Here is a 25,107-nt window from a genome sequence, read left to right as displayed (position 1 = left end):
GCACATTGGAACTGTCGATCGATGGGTCGAGCGCCATATCCCGTTCGTACAAGGGCATCTTTCAGCATCTGTAGGTGTCTGTTACGCTCCTCCTCGTCTGAGCAGACCCTGTGTATATGGAGGGCTTGTCCATAGGGGATCGCTTCTTTAATGTGTTTAGGGTGAAAGCTGGAGAAGTGGAGCATTGTGAGGTTATCCGTGGGCTTGCGGTGAAGCAAAGTGCTGAGGTGACTGATGGAGATGAATATGTCCAAGAATGCAACTGATTTTGGAGAGTAGTCCATGGTGAGTCTGATAGTGGGATGGAACTTATTGATGTCATCATGTAGTCATTTCAGTGATTCTTCACCGTGGGTCCAAAGGAAAAAAATGTCATTTATATATAAGAACATAAGAACTAGGAGCAGGAGTAGGCCATCTGGCCCCTCGAGCCTGCTCCGCCATTCAATGAGATCATGTCTGACCTTTTGTGGACTCAGCTCCACTTTCCGGCCCGAACACCATAACCCTTAATCCCTTTATTCTTCAAAAAACTATCTATCTTTATCTTAAAAACATCTAATGAAGGAGCCTCACCTGCTTCACTGGGCAAGGAATTCCATAGATTCACATCCCTTTGGATGAAGAAGTTCCTCCTAAACTCAAATGGGACCAAAGAGTTTCCAATACATTAGCCATGTACTCTTTATTATGAACGATGAGAGTATTTAACGCCAGATAGAGTTGTTAGGCATGCAGGTGCCAAGGTCAGGTTGTTACGGGATACTGGACGACTCGAAAAGAGGCAGAGGCTTGGCAATGATCAGACAATGATGCTGCTGAAGCATTTATACTGGAAAGGGGAGCTGAAATGCAGACTCGCATCCATGGGTACGGGTGACTGGCAGAGTGCAGATTCAGATTATATCTCAGACATGAACACGAGACCCAGTGAGTAAGGATTGTTCTCCTTTAGGTACCTTGCCGGATTGCAGGCATACTGCCATGTGTGCAGGGAGAATTACAGTACCGCTCCTGCCTCTTGAAGGCTGCTGCAGGCAGTGGATTGCCAGGATGAAAGCAACATTGCCTGCTCCATCCATGCTTATTTCTGCAGGAACATTGAGCAGAAGCATGAATGAACAAAAGCCTGCAATGGCTACCCGTCACAAACTGGAGAGTCATTGTGGACGTTAAGTGTCACTTTAATCCGAGCTATCACATCCCTACATAGTCCCTTGGAATGCTAATGTTGCCTTACGGATTGCCGCAAGGGAATCACTCCCCATTGAAGAACCCTCAGCCCCTAAACAGCTTAGATATGCCACGGGCTTTCACTCAGAGGTTTGGATCTATCTGATTTCCACCAGGCGAAAGAAACCTCAGTCATTCCCCCTCCAGTCATGTGTCTGTCTTCTCTTCCCAGTCATCCCCCCTTGCCCCATTATGTTTTTCTGTGCAGCCATTCCCCATGGCTCCATTGATACTCGCCCCCCCTCACCCCATTTCCCATTAGGCATTTGCCTTTCAGCCCTTCCCTTACTTCTGTCTTGTCGGATCCCATCCCCCTTCCAGTAAGTTCTTTGCCTCCCAGCCCTACTCTTGCCTCTTGTCTCAGTTGCACCAACCCTCCACAACTGAAAGTCACATGAATAAATTAATCTTCGTGAATGGCAGCTTCTTTATGAGTTACTATATGGGCAATGAAGATTTAAGGAAGCTCAGGATTCACCCATCAATTCACCTAACGTTGAATGTTCGTATTGAGAACGGTATGTCGTATCATTCAAAATGCCGTTGTTCGGTAATTTAGATGCCTTCGGTATGTCATGTGAGAGTACCTTTATGAAAAAGGGGTGTATAAAATAGCTGCAGTAGATGTACCTTTAAGAAATGTGTGTTTATCAGTGATGTCAGGGTGTGGGTGGAGCTGGGCTGTCTGTCTGCTTTTACTTTCACTTTGGGCTGTCTGCTACAGGGTGTGTTTTGTTTCATTTTAGATTTGGAGAAGCTGCAGTCACAGCAGGATGTGCATGGATCTCTGCAAGCGAAAGAATGTTCATTTGGTGATTTCAAAGTGGTAACTGTTCTCAGTAGTGAAGTTAAACCTGATGTCTTTCGGTAAAAAGGGTTATTTTTGTCTTTTGAATGTTGCAAGGAAAGATTAAGAGTTACTTATAGAGTACTGTATTCTTTGGGGGGAATTTATTGGTGTTGCTAGTTGTTAAGAAGTTTACTGTGGGTTTATAAAGTGTTAACTGGTTTCATAAATAAACATTGTTTTAATTTAAAAGTACTGTAGATTTCTGTTGCATCACACCTGCAGAGTGGGCCCGTGTGTGCCCCATAACCACAATCTAATAAAAGTTGTGGGTCAGGTGAACTCCATGATACACCTTGGGGTTCTCCAAACGCTGGCGCATAACAGATGTGGGGCAGGAGGATTGGAATTAGTATGCAGAGTGCATGCGATACTTTTTCTAAGTGACCAGAATATTGGGGGAAGATCAACAAAAAGTTCTCCTTCTGAGAGCCTGTGGTGCCTGGACGTTTGGAACTATCAAACGTTTGACCTATCCAGCTACACAGGATTCCAGGTTGTTTGACGAATTTATGGCAATGTTTTCAGACCACTATGACCTCATGTCATCGGTGATTTAATTTAACACAGTGGAATGCTCCCCTGGTGAGTCAGTTACAGACATTTTAACTCATTTGGGGTGCTTAGTTGAGAATTGCGAGTTCAGGCCGTCCCTCTCAGAGATGTTACATCCCGGTTCATGGGAACCAAGCTGGATTTAAGGCGAGCCATTGAGCCTTCCTTCTCTTGCGAAAAAGTGGAGAAGGGTTTACAGGAGCTGCAGGGATCTGTTGATAGGTGTGTGCGTGGTTTGGGCTGCCTTCTTTTTGGGTGTCCCCAGGGCCACAGGATGGTGCTGGCATGGGCAGATATCTCCTGAAAGAGCAATTCCCAGGGCACGTTCGGTGCAGAACCCATACCTCGGGCACTGCCACTGGCTGATGGGATCCTTCAACTGATGGGCAGCAGGGTAGCATGGTGGTTAGCATAAATGCTTCACAGCTCCAGGGTCCCAGGTTCGATTCCCGGCTGGGTCACTGTCTGTGTGGAGTCTGCACGTCCTCCCCCTGTGTGCGTGGGTTTCCTCCGGGTGCTCCGGTTTCCTCCCACAGTCCAAAGATGTGCGGGTTAGGTGGATTGGCCATGCTAAATTGCCCGTAGTGTCCTAATAAATGTAAGGTTAAGGGGGGGGTTGTTGGGTTACAGGTATAGGGTGGATATGTGGGTTTGAGTAGGGTGATCATGGCTCGGCACAACATTGAGGGCCGAAGGGCCTGTTCTGTGCTGTACTGTTCTATGTTCTATCCTCTAACTGAGTACGATAGTGTGTGCCAACCACGTTGCCAACTCGGGAGGATCAGGACTGCTCATTTCTGTGCAGGAGATGCTGTCAGTGGTAGCGACCAGGGTCACCTCGGAGCTGGGCCTGCTACATGGGCAACCCAGAAGAGGATACCAGTATCATATTATTAACCTATGTTTCAGCTCTGAATGTTGCACCAATCCGCATCCCCCTATGGGTCAAATACCATCCATTGGCGATGGAAATGAACATTGAGGCCGCAGTGTCCGTTGTAGTCTTCTGCACATTTCAATGCCTTCATACGCGAATCATGCTGCTACCTTTGATGGATACCAAGGCAGGATTGGCCACATATAGGGGTTAATGATTAAATCTTGGGGGCCACTGTGATGCCAGTGATGTCTGGTCAGCAGGTGGTCCACCTCCCCCTGGTGGTGGCAAATGGCCCAGGTCCAAATTTACTACGAATAGACTGGCTAAGAATATTAAGATTCGATTGGCAGCAGATCTTCCGAATGGGATCCGGGGATCTTTACGATGTGGTGAATAATTGTCCGGTGTTTGTTAGGAAAGCCTGGGCAGCAGAAAGGTTACCCAAACCCACATCTGTGTCGATCATGCTTGCTCAGCCCAGGTATTCTAGGCAAGTCATGTTCTGTATGCTCTATTTCCCAAAGTGGATGTAGAACAAGATCTGGGGTCGTACGATCTGTACGCTTTATGGGATGGGTTGCGCTTGGAGTGTCAGTGATGAAACCATCAGACTGTGTAGGGACTTCATGCTTACAGTAAACAGGGCTTCATGATTGGACCATAATGCAATACCCTGGGTCGCGGATCTCTGTGCTCGATTGGCTGGGGGCTGTTCATTTACAGAGTTAGACAGGAGCCTTGGATGCCGACAGGTAGAGCTCAACAAAGAGACTATAAAATTTGCCACTATAGACACGCATTGGAGATTGCTTAAATAAGGCCACTTTCCATTTGGTGTTTCATTGGCCCCCGCGATGTTTCAGAGCATGCTTATGAAATCTTACATGGCCCCCCCATCCCCCAAGCTGAATTCTCCTCCAGCAGAACTGACGAGCCATTGAAACCTCCCTTCCTATCAGGAGTGTTGGCCGTTCTGGGTGAGTGTGCTTAACACTCACTTTGGCTCTGTTTCTCATTCTAAGCTCTGGAGTCGCCAGGTGCCGTTAAGACACCGCCACAAGTTTCAAGGTGAAGTTCAAAGCAATAAAACTGTACACCAATTAGTAAGTCCAAACAATTAGAGTTTATTATAACACAATTATAATAACTACACATGCACACGCTAAAGGATTAAACTTACTCCTACCGCTAAACAACTAATACTTATCTCGAAGGAACTGCTGGGTCAGGGAACAAGGCCTCTTGCTCTGCTCTGGTCTGCAGACTCCGGATTGTCATCAATTGCCAAGGGTGTTAGGAGTGCCTATGTCTGGTAGCAGTCATCGTCGTTAGGCACTTACTTGTTGGTGGCTGCTGCTCGACGGCTGTAGTAGAAGACAGGAGCCCGGAGACAGGAGACTGAACCATGTGTGGGACCTTTCTTTTATAGGTCCCAGGGGGTCCGCGCCCCTTTGGGCGGACTCCCTGACCTGCTTGGAATCGATTGGGTCTCTTCCCAATCGATATGTTTGAACTCCCCAATCCTAGGGCAGTTCCTTGGTTGCTGGGGCGGTTCTTGGGACCTTTTGTTTGGGCTTCTCTGGCGTCACTGGGTCTGGCCTTCCATAGAATGTATCGATTTGTGCTTAACTTGTGTCCATTGTATCTGGGACTCGCCCGGTATTGCCTCATTAGTATGTTAACGGGTTTTCTTTCACAGTGCTGTCTGGTCTCTGCAGCAGTCAAAACCGGTTTCTGCAGTTGTCCCAATACACAATCGCCTTGCAAGCTGCTTGCTTTCCAACATGTCCATTTTCCCTGCATTCTTTGCAATCTTCCATTTTGTGTTGGGCAGTGGCCACCCCAGGTGGCTACAGGAGTCTGCAGAGGTGTTTAAACAGGAGCTTTATTGGACCACATCTTACTGCTCTGACTTACATCTTCCATGTGGCTCCGTGGGACAAAATTCTGTGATGTTGTATCACTGTGATTATGTGCACAGTATTAGAATTAATCCATTAACTACCCAATATCCTACATTCCTGTCAATGTCAGATTTGACAGAATGTTAAAATAACTCAACAGAATGGTATACAGTCTGAACAACAATACACAGGTCTGCGCAGGTTATGCTAAAGATTTAAGTTCAGTTTTCTGCAAATAGCAAGCGCTGTAAGCAGTGTCTCTAATAGGAGACCAATTAAAACTGTTCTAAAACACCCCTGCCGGCTGTTCAAATGTTTTTTGTTGCAAAAAACCAGTATTCATAAAATATCTGAAAGAACATTACAAGCATTTCAAAATGGTCATCACACAAATTACAATCATATTCAGGTTCGCCACATACATTATGTTGCAGCCTGAGGTGCCTCAATACTCAATTCAATTGGGCAGCATGGTAGAACAGTGGTTAGCACAGTTGCTTCAGAGCTCCAGGGTCCCAGGTTCGATTCCCAGCTTGGGTCACTGTCTGTGTGGAGTCTGCACGTTCTTCCTGTGTCTGCGTGGGTTTCCTCCGGATGCTCCGGTTTCCTCCCACAGTCCAAAGATGTGCAGGTTCGATTGATTGGCCATGCTAAATTGCCCTTCATGTCCAAAAAGGTGAGGCGGGGTTACTGGGTTACGGGGAGAGGGTGGCGGCATGGGTTGCTCTTTCCAAGAGCCAGTGCAGACTCGATGGGCCGAATGTCCTCCTCCTGCACTGTAAATTCTATGAAAAATTCTATGAATTCAAAGAAACATTACAGACATTACAAAATGTCCACTGCAAATTGTGCAAAAGTATTTATGTTGTCTACATCGATTAAGTTGCACTCTGAGGTGCTTCCACACAATTGTTTATTTTAACAAACAATTTTATTGAGGTATTTTAGGAATATAGAAAAAGTGACATTGTACAGTAGAAAAAAAAGAAGTCAAGACACAAATTAAACATAGTGCAAACCACGGCACGGTTCATGCAAGGACCTGCCTCAATATCCTCCTACTCTACTCTACCCTAGCACCCTCCCTCCCGCCCTGCTGACGCTTACTCCTCTCCGAAGAAGTCAATAAATGGCTGCCACCTTCAGGCGAACCCTAATAGCGAATCTCTCAAGGCGAACTTGACTTTCTCGAGGCGAAGAAAGCTCACCATGTCCGATAGCCATACCTCAGCCTTCGGGGGCTTTGAGTCCCTCCATGCCAATAGTATTCGTCGCCGGGCTACCAGGGAAGCAAAGGCCAGAACGTCGGCCTCTCTCTCTTCCTGGACTCCCGGGTCCTCTGAAACCCCAAAGATTGCCACCTCAGGGCTCATTTCCACCCCAGTTTTCAACACCCGGGACATGACACATGCGAATCCCTGCCAATACCCCCTGAGTTTAGGGCACGACAAGAACATGTGTACATAGTTAGCCGGCCCTCCGGCGCATCTAGCACACTTGTCCTCCAGCCCGAAGAATTTGCTCATCCGGGCCACCGTCATATGGGCCCGGTGCACCACCTTAAGCTTCCACACAATTGTGATACATGTAGTTTTCAATGTATACATTCAATGTGAGTCATTCAAACCAAGGAATAAAAGCAAATTACTGGGGAGACTGGAATCTGAAACAAAAACAGAAAATACCTGACACTCTCAGCAGGTCTGACAGCACTTATTTTTTTTTTTCTCTTTTTTTTAATATAAATTTAGATTACCCAATTATTTTTTCCAATTAAGGGGCAATTTAGCGTGGCCAATCCACCTACTCTGCACATTTTTTTTTTTGGGTTGTGGGGGCGAAACGCACGCAGACACGGGGAGAATGTGCAAAACTCCACACGGACAGTGACCCAGAGCCGGGATCGAACCTGGGACCTCAGCGCCGTGAGGCGGTTGTGCTAACCACTAGGCCACCGTGCTGCCCTGACAGCACTTATTGAGAGAAAAGGGAGTTAACTTTTCGAGTCTGGATGACTCTTTGTCAAAGCTGGGGAGTTCCATACAATTCAACCCCCCCTCAGTCCACTTTGGCTGAAAGGTCTTAGACAGCGACCTTTCCTCATTGCATATCTGCGGTAGGTTCCCCAAGCTTTAACATATCCCTCAGCACGTAGTCCTGGGCTTTGGAATGTGCCAGTCTGCAACACCCGATTAGGGACAACTCTTTGCACTGGAAGACCAACATGTTTGGGGGCAGACCAAAGATCGTCTTTAACCGAGTTGATGATCTTCCAGCAACAGCTGATGTTTGCTCGGTGTGCGTCCCTGCGAACAGCCCATAGAGCAGAGATTCCTGTGTCACATCTTCTTTTGAGAGGCACATCCCATAAGGAGATGGACAATGGTCTTTTCCCATCACAGCCATTTCAGGGGCAGCGTGTGGATGGGGTTAGACTCTGGATGTGTCGGAAGGATCTGATGGGAAGGACCTTTCTCACTACCAACCAAGCTAGGTCTTGGTGCTTTTTGAAGACATGGCACGGTGGCAAAGTTGTTAGCACTGCTGCCTCACAACGCCAGGAAAACAGGCTTCAATTCTGGCCTTGGATGACTGTCTGCGTGGAGTTTGCACTTTCTCCGTGTCTACGTGGGTTTCCTTTGAGTGCTCTGGTTTCCTCCCACAATCCACAGATGTACAGGTTAGGTGGCTTGGCTCTGCTAAATTGCCCCTTTGCATCCAAAAGGTTAGGTGGGGTTTACGGGGAGGGGGGGGGGGGGCAGGGAGGTGAGGGCGTGGGCCTAGGTAGGGTGCTCTTTCCAAGGGTCACTGCAGCCCTGATAGGCTGAATGGCCTCATTCTGCACAGTATGGACTCTATGAATGTTCTGGTGATGAGGCATTCTGCCAAATGACCTTGACAGTCTGTTCAGGGAACCACCCCACAGGGTTCACCATATCCTTTTCCTGATCACTTCTAAGGCATTGCGAGCCGATCACTGCCTGATGGACTTGTGGTCAAAAACTGGGGCACTGACAAAGACACTTTTAACACTTCAAATACTTGCAGCATGTCAAAATGACAACTTTAACGTTCTCTTTTTCAGAAAGAAAATGACCACACTCAGATATCTGTACATTAAATATATCTCACTCGTTTATTTTGATATACGGCAAAATAAAGTATCGTTTGTGAATATTTGAAAAGAACCAATCAGAATATCTACACCTTTATTCTAAAGAGCCTCCTCTCACTGCATGTTTCACAGTTTTCACAGACGGCCTGATTTTTCCCTTTCAACCCAATAGTGATTTGAGATCCATAGCTGTGGGGAGCTAGCACTGTGGGTGTACTGTTACAGAGTATTATTATTGTGCATCTTCTTATTTAAATCCATTGCTGATGTCATCAGTAAGTGGTGTGACTGTTGTTACTGTTATTTTGGTGTTTAACAAGCTACTCCCATTTTTGAGTCCATATTTGACCACAAGGCAATGAAGCAGTGGTCAGCACGTAATGTCCTCGAGGCCCTCAGGGAAAAGGAGACTGTGGAGGATGTTGGATGGTTCCCTGAGCAGACTGTCAGAGTCATCTGGCAGAACGCCTCATCACCAGAACTTACAAACAAGCACCAAGACCTAGCTTGGCTGGTGGTGAGAAGGGCCCTCCCTGTCAGATTCTTCATGTACACCCGAAGGCTCAGCATCAATGCACGCTGCCCTCGGAGTGGATGTGGGGGAAATGAGACGGTCACACACCTCCTTGTGGAATGTGCCTTTGCAAAGAAGGCCTGGAGAGAGATGCAATTGTATTTGTCAAGGTTCATCCCGAGCAGCTCTGTGACACAGGACTCTGTGCTCTACGGACTGTTTCCAGGGACACACACCGAGACAGATATCAACTGCTGCTGGAAGGTCATCAACTCGGTGAAAGACGCTCTTTGGTCTGCCCGAAACTTGCTGATCTTCCAGAGCAAAGAACTGTCCTCGACCGAGTGTTGCAGACCGGCACATTCCAAGGTCCAGGACTACGTGCTGAGGGTCGCACTCAAGCTTGGGGCAGCTGCTGCCAAGGCGCAATGGGGAAAGACCACAGTGTAAGGTCTCACCAGCAAATGTACACCGAGGGGTGGGTAACAGTGTAAAGCCTCTAGGTCTGGGTCATTAACACTCCAATGTATAAATGTATTGAAGGAAACATGACGATGTAAATATTTAAGAAAGAATTGTAACGTAAACAGGGAAATGTCTGGAATGTCACACATCCCAATTGAATGCAAGAAAGTCAAGGGAATGTGTAACTTTGGAGGAAATGTACAGTCATAACAATTCAAAATGTTCTGTAATGTTTATTAGAGATTTTATGAATAAAGTATTTTTTTTTAAAAAGCTGTGGGGAGCAAGTGACTCATTTTTAAAAACAAAAAATTTTTATTAAAATTTTCACGAAATATAAACAACAAAACAATATTAACAAAACAACCATGGTAAAAACCCAAGAACAACACCCACCCAACTACAAAAGCAACTACAAAAACAAAAAAAAAAGCAAACAACAAAAAGGAAAGAGGTAACGCCCGCCACATCCAACAAACCCATGTACACAAACCTCCCTCCCACGAACCCCCCCTCCCCACCCCCCCACCCCCCCGGGTTGCTGCTGCTGTCGGCCTATTTCCCTACCGTTCCGCCAGGAAGTCCAGGAAAGACTGACACCGCCTAATGAACTCCTGTACTGATCCCCTCAGGGCAAATTTCACCTTCTCCAACTTGATGGACCCCGCCATATCATTGATCCAGGCCTCCACGCTTGGGGGCCTCGCATCCTTCCACTGAAGAAGAATCCTCCGCCGGGCTACTAGGGACGCAAAGGCCAGAACACCGGCCTTTTTCGCCTCCTGAACTCCCAGCTCCACTGCAACCCCAAAAATTGCAAGTCCCCAGCCTGGCTCGACCCTGGATCCCACCACCCTCGACACCGTCCTTGCTACCCCCTTCCAAAACTCCCCCAGCGCTGGGCACGCCCAAAACATATGGGCGTGGTTCGCTGGGCTCCCCGAGCACCTAGCACACATGTCTTCGCCCCCGAAAAACCTACTCATCCTCGTCCCAGTCATGTGGGCCCTATGCAGCACCTTGAACTGTATGAGGCTAAGCCTCGCACAGGAAGAGGAGGAATTCACTCTCTCCAGGGCATCCGCCCACGTCCCCTCCTCAATCTCCTCACCCAGCTCCTCTTCCCATTTAACCCTTCAGTTCCTCCACCGAGGCCTCGTCTACCTCCTGCATTACCCGGTATATGTCCGAAATCCTCCCTCCTCCAACCCACACCCCCGAGAGCACCCTGTCCCGTACCCCACGTGGGGGCAACAAGGGGAACCCCTCCACCTGCCGCCTGGCAAATGCCCTAACCTGCATGTACCAAAACATGTTCCCCGAGATGAGCCCAAACTTCCCTTCTAACTCCCCCAAGCTCGCGATCCTTCCCTCCGCAAACAGGTCCCTGAACCTCCTAACCCCTACCCTGTGCCAGCCCAGAAATCCGCCATCAATGCTCCCTGGAACAAACCGATGGTTCCCCTGTATCGGGGCCTCCATCGAGCCCCCCACTTCTCCCCTATGCCGTCTCCGTTGCCCCCAAATTTTGAGGGTAGCCGCCACCACCGGGCTCGTGGTATACCTCGTTGGAGGGAGCGGCAACGGCACCGTTACCAGCGCCTCCAGGCTCGTGCCCACACAGGATGCCATCTCTATCCTCTTCCATGCTGCCCCTTCCCCGTCCATTACCCACGTACGCACCATCGCTGCATTGGCAGCCCAATAGTACCCACAGAGGTTGGGCAGCGCCAGCCTCCCCCTATCCCTGCCCCGTTCCAAGAACATCCTTCTCACCCTCGGAGTCCCATGCGCCCACACAAATCCCGTGATACTCCTGTTGATCCTCCTCAAAAAGGCCTTCGAGATAAGGATGGGGAGGCACTGGAACAGGAACAAAAACCCCGGGAGCACCGTCATCTTAACGGACAGCGGTAACATATCCCACCTTTTGAACTCCTCCTCCATCTGCTCCACCAACCTTCTGAGGTTGAGCTTGTGCAGGGCCCCCCAACTCCCAGCCACCTGGACCCCTAGGTACCTGAAGCTCTTCCCTGCCTGCTTCAATGGGAGCCTACCAATCCCCTCCTCCTGATCCCCCGGGTGCATCACGAACAACTCGCTCTTGCCCAGGTTCAGCTTATACCCAGAGAAGCCCCCAAATTCACAAAGAATCCTCATCACCTCTGGCATCCCCCCCTCCGGGTCCGCCACATACAGCAACAGGTCGTCCGCATAAAGCGACACTCGATGCTCCTCCCCACCCGGCACCAGGACCCTCCAGTTCCCTGACTCCCTCAACGCCATGGCCAGGGGCTCAATTGGCAACGTAAAGAGCAAGGGGGACAGGGGGCACCCCTGTCTCGTCCCCCAGTACAGCCGAAAGTACTCTGACCTCCTCCTATTCGTGGCTACACTTGCCATCGGGGCCTCGTAGAGCAGCCTCACCCAACGGACAAACCTCTCCCCAAACCCAAACCTTTCCAACACATCCCACAGATACCCCCACTCAACCCTATCAAAGGCCTTCTCCGCATCTATTGCCACCACTATCTCCGCCTCCCCTTCCACAGCCGGCATCATAATAACGTCGAGGAGACTTTGTACGTTTGTATTCAACTGCCTTCCCTTCACAAACCCCGTCTGGTCCTCATGAATGACCCCCGGCACACAATCCTCTATTCTTGTGGCCAGGATCTTTGCCAGCAGCTTGTCGTCTACATTTAGCAGCGAGGTCGGCCTATATGACCCACACTGCAGAGGGTCCTTGTCCCGCTTCAGGATCAAGGAAATCAGCACCCGTGACATAGTTGGGGGCAAAGCCCCCCCCCCCCCCCCCCCCTCCCTTGCCTCGTTAAAGGTCCGGACCAACAGGGGTCCCAACAGGTCCACATACCTTTTATAAAATTCGGCCGGAAACCCATCCGGCCCCGGCGCCTTCCCCAACTGCATGCTCCCTATCCCTTTAACCAGCTCCTCCAGCTCAATCGGTTCCCCCAGTCCCTCCACCTGCCCCTCCTCCACCCTCGGAAATCGCAGCTTGTCCAAGAAGCGCCCCATTCCCCCCCCCCCCCCACCCTCCACCGGGGGTTCCGACCGGTACAGTTCCCCATAAAAGTCCCTAAAGACCCCATTAACGTCTACCCCCCTCCGCACCACCTTCCCAACTCTATCCGTCACTCCCCCAATCTCCCTGGCCGCGTCCCGCTTTCGGAGCTGGTGTGCCAGCATCATGCTCGCCTTCTCCCCATACTCATACACCGCCCCCTGTGCTTTCCTCCACTGAGCTTCCGCCTTTCTAATAGTCAATAGGTCGAACCTGGCCTGGAGGCTACGCCTCTCCCCCAGCAATCCCTCCTCTGGAGCCTCCGCATATCTCCTATCCACCCTCCATCTCCCCTATCAGTCTCTCCCTCTCCCTCTGCTCCCCCCGCTCCCTATGGGTTTGGATGGAGATCAATTCCCCCCTCATCACCGCCTTCAATGCCTCCCAGACCGTCCCCACTCGGACCTCCCCGGTATCATTGGCCTCAAGGTACCTCTCAATACACCCCCGAACCCTCCCGGCCACCTCCTCCTCTGCCAGCAGCCCCACCTCCAAGCGCCAGAGCGGACGTTGGTCCCTCTCTTCCCCCAGCCCGAGGTCCACCCAGTGCGGGGCATGATCCAAAATGGCAATGGTGGAATAGTCAACATCCTCCACCCTCGAAACCAGCCCTGCTCAGGACAAAAAAAATCAATCCTCGAGTAGGCCTTATGAACGTGGGAGAAAAACGAGTATTCCCTGGCCCTTGGCCTCGCAAACCTCCAGGGATCCACCCCTCCCATCTGATCCATAAATCCCCTCAGCACCTTAGCCGCTGCCGGCCTCCTACCCGTCCGGGACTTGGATCGATCCAATGGGGGATCCAGTACCGTGTTGAAGTCTCCCCCCCATAATCAGGCCCCCCACCTCCAAGTCCGGAATGCGGCCCAACATACGCCGCATAAACCCCGCATCGTCCCAATTTGGGGCATAAACATTCACCAACACCACCCGCTCCCCCTGCAGCTTACCACTCACCATCACATACCTCCCGCCACTGTCAGCCACCACCCTCAACGCCTCAAACAACACCCTCTTTCCCACCAGGATTGCCGCCCCCTGATTCTTCTCATCCAGCCCTGAGTGGAATACTTGGCCCACCCATCCCTTCCTCAGCCGAACCTGGTCCACCACTCTCAGGTGTGCCTCCTGGAGCAGGGCCACATCCGCCTTCAGCCCCTTCAGGTGCGCAAATACCCGGGCCCGCTTAACCGGCCCATTCAGCCCCTCACATTCCAGGTTATCAGCCGGATCAGAGGGCTCCCTGCCCCCCTCCCCTGCCGATTAGCCATACCCATCCCCTGCCCACCACTGGCCAGCGTACCCCGCTCGGCCTGTTCCCCACGGCGGCAACTCCCCCCCCCCCCCCCCCCCCCCCCCCCAGCACCCCCTGCATCCTCCAGCTCCTACCTGGCCATTTCAGCAGCAACCCGGTACACCCCCCCCACCTCCCCCCCCCCCCCCCCCCCAAGGCTAGGACCCCTCCTAGCCGCGCCCCTCCCTCCATAGCACTTCCGTGAGCCAGCTAACTTCTGCTGACCCCGGCGACTCCCGCCATACCTCCGACTCCTCTCCTCCTTCGTGCCCATCAGCAGGCCCTCCTCCCCCCCCCGCCGCTCTTGCGCGGGAAAATAACAGCCAGCAACGGACCCCGCCCCCATCATCCCTTAGCGCGGGAAACCAGAGAAAAGCCCGCGCTTTCGCCCTGCCCGGCCCCACCTCCTCTAGGGCAACTCCCATTGTCAGTCCCCCCCCACCAGCTCCCCGAACTCCCAGTTTACCTCCCTGCCCGAACCCGTCCACCAGACCCATATAAAAAGACATAAAGACATCGCCCCACCCACCCTAAAGCCAACACACATCTTGCCTTAACCAGAGAACCCCCCCCCCCCCCCCCCCCCCCACCTCCAGAGCAAAAATTTTTTTTTTTAAATATATTTAGATTACCCAATTATTTTTTCCAATTAAGGGGCAATTTAGCGTGGCCAATCCACCTACTCTGCACATTTTTGGGTTGTGGGGGCGAAACCCACGCAGACACGGGGAGAATGTGCTAACTCCACACAGACAGCGAACCTGGGACCTCAGCGCCGTGAGGTGGTTGTGCTAACCACTAGGCCACCGTGCTGCCCCCAGAGCAGAAATTAAGCACAATTACATTATCATACAAAATCCCCCATCTTTGACCCTCAGTTTGAGTCCAGTTTCTCGGCCTGCACAAAGGCCCACGCCTCCTCCGGGGACTCCAAATAATGGGCCGGTCCTTGCAGGTGACCCACAGACGTGCCGGCTGCAACATGCCAAACTTCACGCTCCGTCTGTGGAGCATCGCCTTCGTCCGGTCGAACCCGGCCCTCCGCTTAGCCACCTCCGCACTCCAGTCGTGGAAGATCCGCACCTCCGTGTTCTCCCATTTGCTGCTCCGCTCGTTCTTGGCCCACCGGAGCACACACTCACGGTCCACGAACCGGTGAAACCGCACCAACACCGCCCGTGGCGGCTCGTTCGGCTTGGGCCTCCTAGCCAGAATTCTGTGGGCCCCCTCCAACTCCAGGGGCCCCTGGAAGGACTCAGCTCCCATCAACGAGTTACGCATAACAATCACATAGGCCGCCAGGTCCGACCCCTCCAGCCCCTCCGTGAGGCCCAGGATCCGCAAATTCTTCCGCCTCGACCGGTTGTCCAGCTCCTCGAACCGCTCCTGCCACTTTTTATGGAGCGCCTCGTGCATCTCCACCTTCCATGCGACGGCCACGGCCTCATCCTCCCTTTCCGAGGCCTGCTGCTGCAGCTCCCGGATCGCGGCCCCCTGGGCTGTCTGAGTCTCCATCAGCTCTCTGGTGGTAGCCTTCAGTGACTCCAGCAGCTCCAACTTAAGCTCCTGGAAGCAGCGCAGCAGAGTCTCCTGCTGCTCCTGCGCCCACTGCCTCAGCTCCTCGAGGGCTCCGCCGGCCGCCATTTTGTTTCTCTTCCCCCGCTTTTCCAGGGGCGCCTCCACTGTTTTTCTGCTCACCCCACTCCTCGTCCGGACCATAGGACCTTAGGGATCTACTCCAGACCCCTTTCCACGTCGGGATTCATCGACGAAGTTCCGTTGGGGGCCCTGAAAAGAGCCCCAAAGTCCGTTTTTAGCGGGAGCTGCCAAACGTGCGGCTTAGCTCCGCATTGCCGCCACCGGAAGTTCCCAAGTGACTCATATTTAGGGTGAGTAAGTTACACTTATTGGGGATTTTATCCTGTTTACAATTCCTTCAATCTTACATTCAAAACCCTTGCCTGAGAATTTACTCATCTTCTTCTGGGGCAGCACGGTAGAATGGTGGTTAGCATAAATGCTTCACAGCTCCAGGGTCCCAGGTTCGATTCCCGGCTGGGTCACTGTCTGTGCGGAGTCTGCACGTCCTCCCCGTGTGTGCGTGGGTTTCCTCCGGATGCTCCGGTTTCCTCCCACAGTCCAAAGATGTGCGGGTTAGGTGGATTGGCCATGCTAAATTGCCTGTAATGTCCTAAAAAGTAAGGTTAAAGGGGGGGTTGTTGGGTTACGGGTATAGGGTGGATACGTGGGTTTGAGTAGGGTGATCATTGCTCGGCACAACATCGAGGGCCGAAGGGCCTGTTCTGTGCTGTACTGTTCTATGTTCTTCTGTAAGATATTTCTCACTGTTGACTTGTTCTTGATTTTTCTCATTGTTGAAATGTTTTAATATTGTATTTATTCATTGAAGAATAGTCAATGTGGTCGATTCTTAACTGCCTGCCCTTCAAGGGCAATTAGGGATGGGCAATAAATGCTGGCACAGCCTGCGACGCCCACATCTTATGAACGAATAAAAAAAAAAGTTGCTGCACCTTCTCCATCTGATTCTTCTCGAAGGAAGGCAGCCCCATTGTTCCTCCAGATCCCAAATAGCCACTGCGGCCAAGGGAGCAGGGCCGGCTCAAGGCACCGGCAACTCGGGCAGTCGCCCGGGGCGCCATGTGCTAGGGGGCGCCAGAGACTCGGGTCCCGCGCATGCGCAGTTGGGCCGGTGCCAACCAGCGCATGCGCGGTGGCCGCCCTCCCCCAGGGCGGCCCCCTCGGTCCACCCCCCCCGCTCGGTCCGCTCCCCCCTCGGTCCGCCCCCCCCGGCTCGGTCCACTCCCCCCGCCCCCCCCCCTCGGTCCCCCCCCCGCCCCCCGCCCCCCCTCGGCCCCTCCCCCCCCAGCCCCCCCCCCCGGCCCCGCCCCCCCCTCCCCCCCAAAGGGCGCCGAAGTTCAGCTTGCCTGGGGCGCCAGCAACCCTAGGGCCGGCGCTGCAAGGGAGAGTCTGTCTGTGCCCCTCACTATTGAATCCCCCATCACTATAGCCATTCCACTTGTTTTCCTCCCACCCATCTGAGCAGCAGAGCCACCGACGTGCCTTGAACCTGCTTTCCCCTGAGAAGCCATCCCCCCAACAGTGGGTACGATACTCCGGAAAAATGTCTAAGTGTGGTAGCGAGCACGAATTGCCGCGAGCTTCCCAGCGCTCAGCCCAGCAAGGCCGGCAACGCAATTCAACATTAATTGGTCCACTTAACGAGGCCTCACGGGCAAATGTAGGCTCTTCAGCTCATTCGCCAGGTCCACGTTAGCCAGCCCTCCGCTAACCACACGAGCAGCACTTAGACTGCACTTGCTCAGCCAACCCAAAGCCAGCTCGCAATAATGGCCCCTCGGAGACATGTCCCAAGATTCGGGGATGCAGACCTGGGGAGGCTCCGAGACGCGGTGGAGGCCAGGAGAGATGTACTGTACCCCCCGAGGGTCCCGGAGGCTGAGCCATGGGGCAACCAGTACTGCCTCTGAGCTTGGGGCATGTGGCCAGGAGGACTGGCCTCCAGTGCTGAAAAAAGATCAACAACCTACAGCGGGCAGCATGACTGAGTAGACACCAACCCCTCCCAAGGGAGCATCCATCCCCCAACTCCCCATGTGACCCCAACCCTTCCTCTCTCAGCAACCCCGAACCCTCCACTGAACCATGTGTCGCTAACGATGCCCCCTCTGTGTCTCCTCAGGAAAAAGTCTCCATAATCGTTGGGGGAGGGCCCAGACTGGCAGAGGTTGCCGGATTTAGGAATCCTCACCTGCTTTGAGGAGTGGGCCCTGGAGGTGAAAGGCCGAAGACAAGGCGGTCACCAATGCGGTGGTTGGCGGATGCCGCAGAGGTGAGGAACCACCGAGCTCCACCCGGGGGCCTGTCAAACATGAGTTGTCTTATTGACTGACCCATCCCTCCCACTGACCACATGTCCATTCTCCTGTGGGGCCTTCAGCCGACGGCGCCAGCCCATCCCGGGCGCCCCCCCCCCGTCCTGCCTCCCACAAGACCATCTCGGAGTAGAGCTCCAATGATGTAAATGTTATAGTCGCGGCACAGTTGTCAACCCCAACCTCCACCAGCGCAGATACACACACCTCGGTGAGACATGTTAGTGGTCAGGCTTCGTGGGCACAATCTGGTGAGCGCCACACTGCTGCTGATGCACATCTGGTGGACGCAGAAACCCCCAGGCGAGACAGCAGTCGGGGGGCTTCTGGATTCCAGGACCCAGCTGGGTCCCACTCTGATGCTGAGCCTGTGGTACAGAGGTACCCGAAGCTGATGGAGACGATGTATAAGCAGGTAGAAACATCAATACTATTAGATGTATAACTAAGATAATATACTGGGCGGAATTCTCCGCTCCCCACGCCGGGTGGGAGAATAGCGGGAGGTCCACTCTTGCACCTCCCGCGATTCTCCCACCCCCCTAAAACGGCGTGTCACATTTTGCGACACGCCGCTCGGAGAATTGCGGGCCGCCATTTCTCACGGCGGCCCGCGATTCTCCGACCCGGATGGGCCGAGCGGCCTGCCGTTCGCGACCGGTTCACGACGGCGGCAACCACACCTGGTTACTGCCGTCGTGAACATGGCGTGAGATGCCCGTTTGGGGCTTGTGGGGGGCATACAGGGGACTGAGCACCACGACCGTGCTCGGGAGGGGACAGGCCCGCGATCGGTGCCCACCGATCGTCGGGCCGGTGTCTCAATTGGACGCACTCTTTCCCCTCCGCCGCCCCGCAAGATCAAGCCGCCACGTCTTGCGGGGCAGCAGAAGGGAAGACGGCAACCGCGCATGCGCAGGTTTGCCGTCATCCGTCGTGACGTCAGCCAACCCGCGCGTGTGCGGCTGACGTCATTAGGCGCGTCAGCCGTGTCAGTCTCGGCGCGCCGGGCCTTGACGCCAGCGACACGGCACGTCCCTCCTAGCCCCCCGGCGGCGGGAGAATAGGGGGCCAGGAACGGCCTCCGACGCCGTTGTGAACCTCTCCGGGTTTCACGGCAGCGTCGGGCCTAGCGGAGAATACCGCCCAATATACTCACTGACAACATAATGCCATCTAATATCTGATGGGTATATTCTAAATTTGCAGCAGCACCAGGATCCTGGCGACATTCGCAATTCAGTTCCAATTTTTGTCAACTGACTACCTTCCCAATGCAGCTGAACCCAATTTTACGCCTTATCCCATCCTCTAGATAGGTTAACTGAGTGGGTAAAATGTAGCAAATGCTGAGCACCAAGTGAAACTGTGAAATTGTCAGTATTGGGAGGAAGAATAAAAGAGAAGTGAAAGATCCGAATGACGATACATTGGGGAGCTCTGAGTTGCGGAGGGATGTCCGTATCCAATTGCATTAACCACAAAAAGCTACCATACAGGTACAGAAAGGATTCAAGAAAACTCCTGGAATATTATTGTTTATTGCTGCTCCTAAATCATATTTTCAGGGTTGTATTGAGAATTTCGGCTGCTGCCGCGTTATTTGAAGCGTCTCCATCGGTATGGTATCAACTAGCATTAAAAATAGAAAATGCTGGGAAAACTCAGCAAATCATGCAGCAGTCAGGGCCTCACGGTAGCATGGTGGTTAGCATCAATGCTTCACAGCTCCAGGGTCCCAGGTTCGATTCCCGGCTGGGTCACTGTCTGTGTGGAGTCTGCACGTTCTCCCTGTGTGTGCGTGGGTTTCCTCCGGGTGCTCCGGTTTCCTCCCACAGTCCAAAGATGTGCGGGTTAGGTGGATTGGCCATGCTAAATTGCCCGTAGTGTAAGGTTAATAGGGAGATTCTTGGGTTACGGGTATACAGGTTATGTGGGTTTAAGTAGGGTGATCATTGCTCGGCACAACATCGAGGGCCGAAGGGCCTGTTCTGTGCTGTACTGTTCTATGTTCTGTAGAGAGAGAATGGACTAAAGTAATTTTTTTACAGATTTCCAACGTGCAGAATTTTGCTTCAATTCAATTTGTTCATCTCAGCCCACTGTTGCTAACGGGGTGGATGTCTGAAGATTGTGTATGAAATGAATATACGGGTGTGAACTGACTGGTTAATATCCAAATGACAGCATTAGTAATCGAACCAAAGGACAGAACTCAAATCAATGTGACATGAAGTATTAAGGTGAAAAAAAACATGTGTCCCTGGGTTGGATCGAACCACCAACCTTCCGGTTAACAGCCGAACGCGCTAACCAATTGCGCCACAGACAACTTCCATCGGCACTTTTCAAGCAAGCATGGGAAAGTTACGACAGAAACAGTCTCACATTGCTCATATCATATCAGGAAATTATTGTGGATTCTGGAAACTGATACAGAAAAGGCTGGACAGTCTCAGCAGGTCCGACACCTTCTGTGAAGAGAGACCGGAGCTGATGTTTTGAGCCTGGATGGCACTTTGTCAAAGCATGAAGACTGCATGAACACCAATATCCCTGTCAATAACCCCCCTCTACTCTTCTATATTCAAGCCATTTATTGCATCTTCTGCTTCCAGATATTCGGAATGACCTGAAACCAATATTAAACTATATTTCCTGATGTGCAGTGAGGACAATCTTCTCAGTTACCAAATCTCGATTAATTTCTCGAATTATTTTAAACAAGGGAAAGTGCCTTCACTGTGGCCATTCAGATAGTTAAAGAACAAAGAACAAAAGAGCACAGGAACAGATCCTTCGGCCCTCCAAGCTTGTACCGGTTATGATACCACACCTGGCCAAAATCCAAAAGGATAAAGAACTTTATTACTAGTTAAAGGAGAACCGAGCATAGTTCGCCCTTCATTCTCCTCTGCTTCCATTTCTCAAAGTATTTCTCAACATTCACAAAGCTGTAGATTGAATTTTTTGTGTTGCCTCGTTTCCATTTTCTCAACCCCCAACTGGCTATATTTTCCAACGCTTTGTTCCTCATTTCCTCCTGACCAGGTGTCAGGAAATTTGTTTATATGGAGAGACTACCGAAACCGAAATTATTCCCTTGATAATAAAGAAAGTTAAGTGGGCATTTGATTGAGGCGCTTAAAGATTTTCCGGTAAAGTTGAGGGAGCAAATTGGGAGAGACTGTTTATCCTTACAAAAAAGCAAAAACTGGAGATTTCAGATAATAGTTAAAAAGGAAACCCAAGCATGGGAGGTGTGCTGAGGAGATTCTCGTCTTCACAACAGTTTGAAATCAGGCCGCACAAGCATGCGTTCATTTATGAAACCGATTGTGTTATTTAAAAAGACACGCCTTAGCACACATAAATTTTTGATTTCTTAATGTGTCCATTTTGGAGAATAGACATCAAAATAACGGCTGCCATGACTCGGATTCGAACCGAGGTTTCTGCAGCCACAACGCAGAATACTGACCACTATACAAGCCACCGATACAATGGGCAGCTGCCGATGTACTTGGCACAAAGTCAGTGCTAGAATCAGATCTCACCTCGCGCTTTACGACTCCCTCATTACAGTTTTAGCAGACATACAGTTTGCATACCTTAACCTTGTTGCCATAACTGTATTACTGCGAAGGTCGGCCGGCATGCGTCACGAAGGTCGGCCAGCGAAGCTGTGCGAATGTCGACGGGCGTGGGTCGTGAAGGATGGCCGTTTGGTAAAAATGGGTTCCAGGCAAAAAAGTTTGAAAAACACTGCTGTGAAGAGAACAATCTCAGCCTCGATATTCTCTCTGAATTTCTTCTTCTACGCGACAAAATCGGGTGTTTTTCTTTGAAAATATGTTGCCTGTTTGGAATGGGGCAGGTCGAAAAGATACAACATAGAAAACTGTCTCCAGCATTGCGGATGTCGAGGAACACTTTGGGAAACGGATTCAGTCGAAAATGAAGGGCAAACAACATGTGATTGATCAGAGACAGTGAATGCACATTGGCATCTTTCAGACGCTGAAATAGATGCTCTGAACTGATTGGAGGAAATAACATCTTAGAAATTGACACGATTAGCGATGCTGCTCCTCAGGAAATAAAGGGCATCATTGGCTTCAAGACTATTTGAAACAAACATTGCAATGTGAGGCTCGAGTACAAGAGGCTAGAAGAGACTTTTGTGGGAGTGATGTCTATGCAGTCCTCCCTGTTCCCATGTTTTCCGTAGCTATCGGTAACCAGCGAATTTTCAGTGGCGCACTTGGTAACCACGTGATCATGTTAACCACAAAGTCGGTAGTTGAAAAGGGCGAAATCTTTCGTTCAACTTCACTAACTATAATACTCCACAGGACAATGATTTATGCTCTCTCGGCTGTAGTAAAATGCTGTCCAATCATTGTCAACTCTGATGTCAACCAAATGAGGAAAGATCCAGAAACTTTTCAGTATTTACTTTTTTAATGAACAAAATGTGTAACAGGTAGAAACATCAGTACTATTAATGTGTGCAAAGATAGTAGAATATACGGGCTGACAATAGAATGCTTTCTAATATCTCATAGAAGAAATAAACTAATGATACCCATATCCACGGTATATTCTAAATTCGACCGGCATCAGTATCCTAGCGACGTTCGCAATTCAGTTCCAGCTTTTATTAACTGACTATCTTCTCCATGCAGGTAAATCCCTTGTTATGTCTTGTCACATCCTCTAACTGCGGTGTGTTGGTCCTTGTGTCTTAACAAAGCTCGTAGTCTTAAAGTTGAAGTAGATGCTTTATTGTGAGTTTGTTCTCTCTTCAGTGCTTAACTTAAAGTTATATCTGTGCTGCTACTCTGTCTTGCTACCAGCTCCCGTTCCTGTGAAGTGTCCTGACTCCCTGTTCGTGTGTATTCATATCCCTCCCTCTAGTGCTTGCTCAGTTGTATTGCACCTACACAGATATGCAATCATCACATGCGGCATCTGCCTGCACAAGGTTAAAGTCCCGGCGTGGCGGCGAGATCCAGCACTGGGCCATGAGGAAATTGATTGTTCTGACGGCTGTTGTGGAGAGGTTGGTGAATCAGTTTAGAGCGGTGATGTGACGTGTGGTATTCCACAGGGATCATTGTTGTGGCATCAACATTATACAATTAACAGATATAACTTGGGTGAAGAGGTCGGCAAATTTGCTGACTCGACAAATGTGTAGGAAAGTATATTGTGAAGGCGATGTAAGAAGGCTACAAAAGGATATAGATAGGTTAAGTGAATGGGCAAAATGTGGCAAATGCTGAGCACCGAGTGAAAACGTGAAATTGTCAGTATTGGAAGAACTAAAGAGAAGCGAAAAATCTGAATGACAAGGCATTTGGGAGCTCTGAGTTGCGGAGGGATGTCCGTATCCAAGTGCATTAACCATAAAAGGCTACCATACAGGTCAACAAGGAATCAGGAAAACACCTGGAATATTATCGTTTATTGCTGCTCCTAAATCATATTTTCAGGATTGTATTGAGAATTTCGGCTGCTGACGCCTTACTTGAAACGTCTCCATCGGTATAGTATCAGCTAGTATTAAAAATAGAAAATGCTGGGGAAAGTCAACAAATCATGCAGCATCTGCAGAGAGAGAGACAGAACGGAGTAAAGTAAATTTTTACAACCCGCTTGAATGTTTTAATTTCAGATTTCCAGCGTCTGCAGAATTTTGCTTCGATTCAATTTGTATCTTTCGGCCCACTGTTGCCAATGGGGTGGATGTCTGAAGATTATGTATGAAATTAATATTGATGCACTATATGGGTGTGAACAGACTGGTTAATATCCGAATGACAGCATGAGTAATCGAACCAAAGGACAGAACTCAAATCAATGTGACGTGAAGTATTAAGGTGAAAAAAACATGCGTCCCTGGGGGGAATGGGACAACTCATCGCTGCCGACTCATCGCCGCCGACTCATCGCCGCTGACTCATCGCCAGCCCAACTCATTGCCAGCCCAACTCATCGCCAGCCCAACTCATCGCCAGCCCAACTCATCGCCAGCCCAACTCATCGCCAGCCCAACTCATCGCCAGCCCAACTCATCGCCAGCCCAACTCATCGCCAGCCCAACTCATCGCCAGCCCAACTCATCGCCAGCCCAACTCATCGCCAGCCCAACTCATCGCCAGCCCAACTCATCGCCAGCCCAACTCATCGCCAGCCCAACTAAAAATTGAAATTCATGGTGTGCTCAATAAAAATTAATGGAGGTGAAAAGACTTATTTTATGTTATGAGAAATACCGCGTAAATATTCAATAGGAATCCTTTCATTAAAATTTTGGACTATCCTAAGAATGCGGTTATCAGTATCTAGGTATCTTTTTAATTTTGCTGGTGGTGCACTGCCAGCTATAAGCAATTCCAAATAACAGTCTCGTCCTTTTTGAACTTTTCTGAGTGCATTAATGAATTTCCATATTGTAGGATGTTCCATCCCTAATTCCATTTGTAGTCTCCTGTTTGCATACAAATTCCACATTTCCATTGGGAAGAGTGGGGAACGTCTGCTATTTCCGCGTCTGTTTAACCGACCTATATAATTGTTTTCGAGCCAATTCAGGATTGGCAAATGCTCTGTAGATAATTCGTCAACTAAGGCATCAATATAGGAATCTATATGTTCGACAGGGACAAATGCAAGAGCCAGTATCATCTTGACTTGTAACAAAAACTTGCTGTCGTTATTATAACGAGAAGTTAGACCCGAAGCCGCAATGTGCTTCTGCATATTTTGACTAAGGTGAAAGAAGCACCCTTTTAATTCTACGTTTGGAAATATTTCTTTGATTGCACTAAATGCCGCGAGTTCAAAATCACATACAATTGATTTCGGGTTTACGGTGGGCTCAATTTCTTTTATCATTTCAAATAACCTTGAATATGTAACTTTTTGCTTGTTAGGTAAAAGAGCATAAAGTACTGGGATGACACCTCCGAATTTTTGAGCCAGTACAATATAAACCTGAGAAAATAACTTCGGAGCTATCTTAAAGGTTCCATCTACATACCAAACTTCTGATGAAGCCAACTATTGCAACCAACTTCTCCTTCCAAACAGCAAGATTCTGTCTTCTCCGGGACCACTGTCTTTTAGTAAAAAAACTTCCTTCTGGTTTGGCTCCGTTTCGTAGGTCGCATATTCATCAGGGATTGCTAACTGATGGAGGTCACTTGGGTCTGGCGGAGGGATGCTAATTTGATTCCGTTTCCGTCGAATTGTTTTCTTCAGAGCAGACGCACACGGTAGTGATCCTTGTT

General features: G+C 50.4%; 1 non-coding gene across 1 annotated transcript; it reads right to left on the bottom strand.

Moving 5' to 3' along the window:
- Window positions 1-20,067: 20,067 nt before the first annotated feature.
- Window positions 20,068-20,142, bottom strand: trnan-guu. The gene has a single exon. It is a non-coding gene; the product is annotated as a tRNA-Asn (tRNA).
- Between the last annotated feature and the right edge of the window lie 4,965 nt (window positions 20,143-25,107).

The sequence above is a fragment of the Scyliorhinus canicula genome, chromosome 13 (genome assembly GCF_902713615.1).
Source record: "Scyliorhinus canicula chromosome 13, sScyCan1.1, whole genome shotgun sequence".
Classification (NCBI taxonomy): Eukaryota; Metazoa; Chordata; class Chondrichthyes; order Carcharhiniformes; family Scyliorhinidae; genus Scyliorhinus; species Scyliorhinus canicula.
The sequence above is the reverse complement of the archived record's forward strand: the minus strand, read 5'-3'. Positions and strand labels throughout refer to the sequence as shown.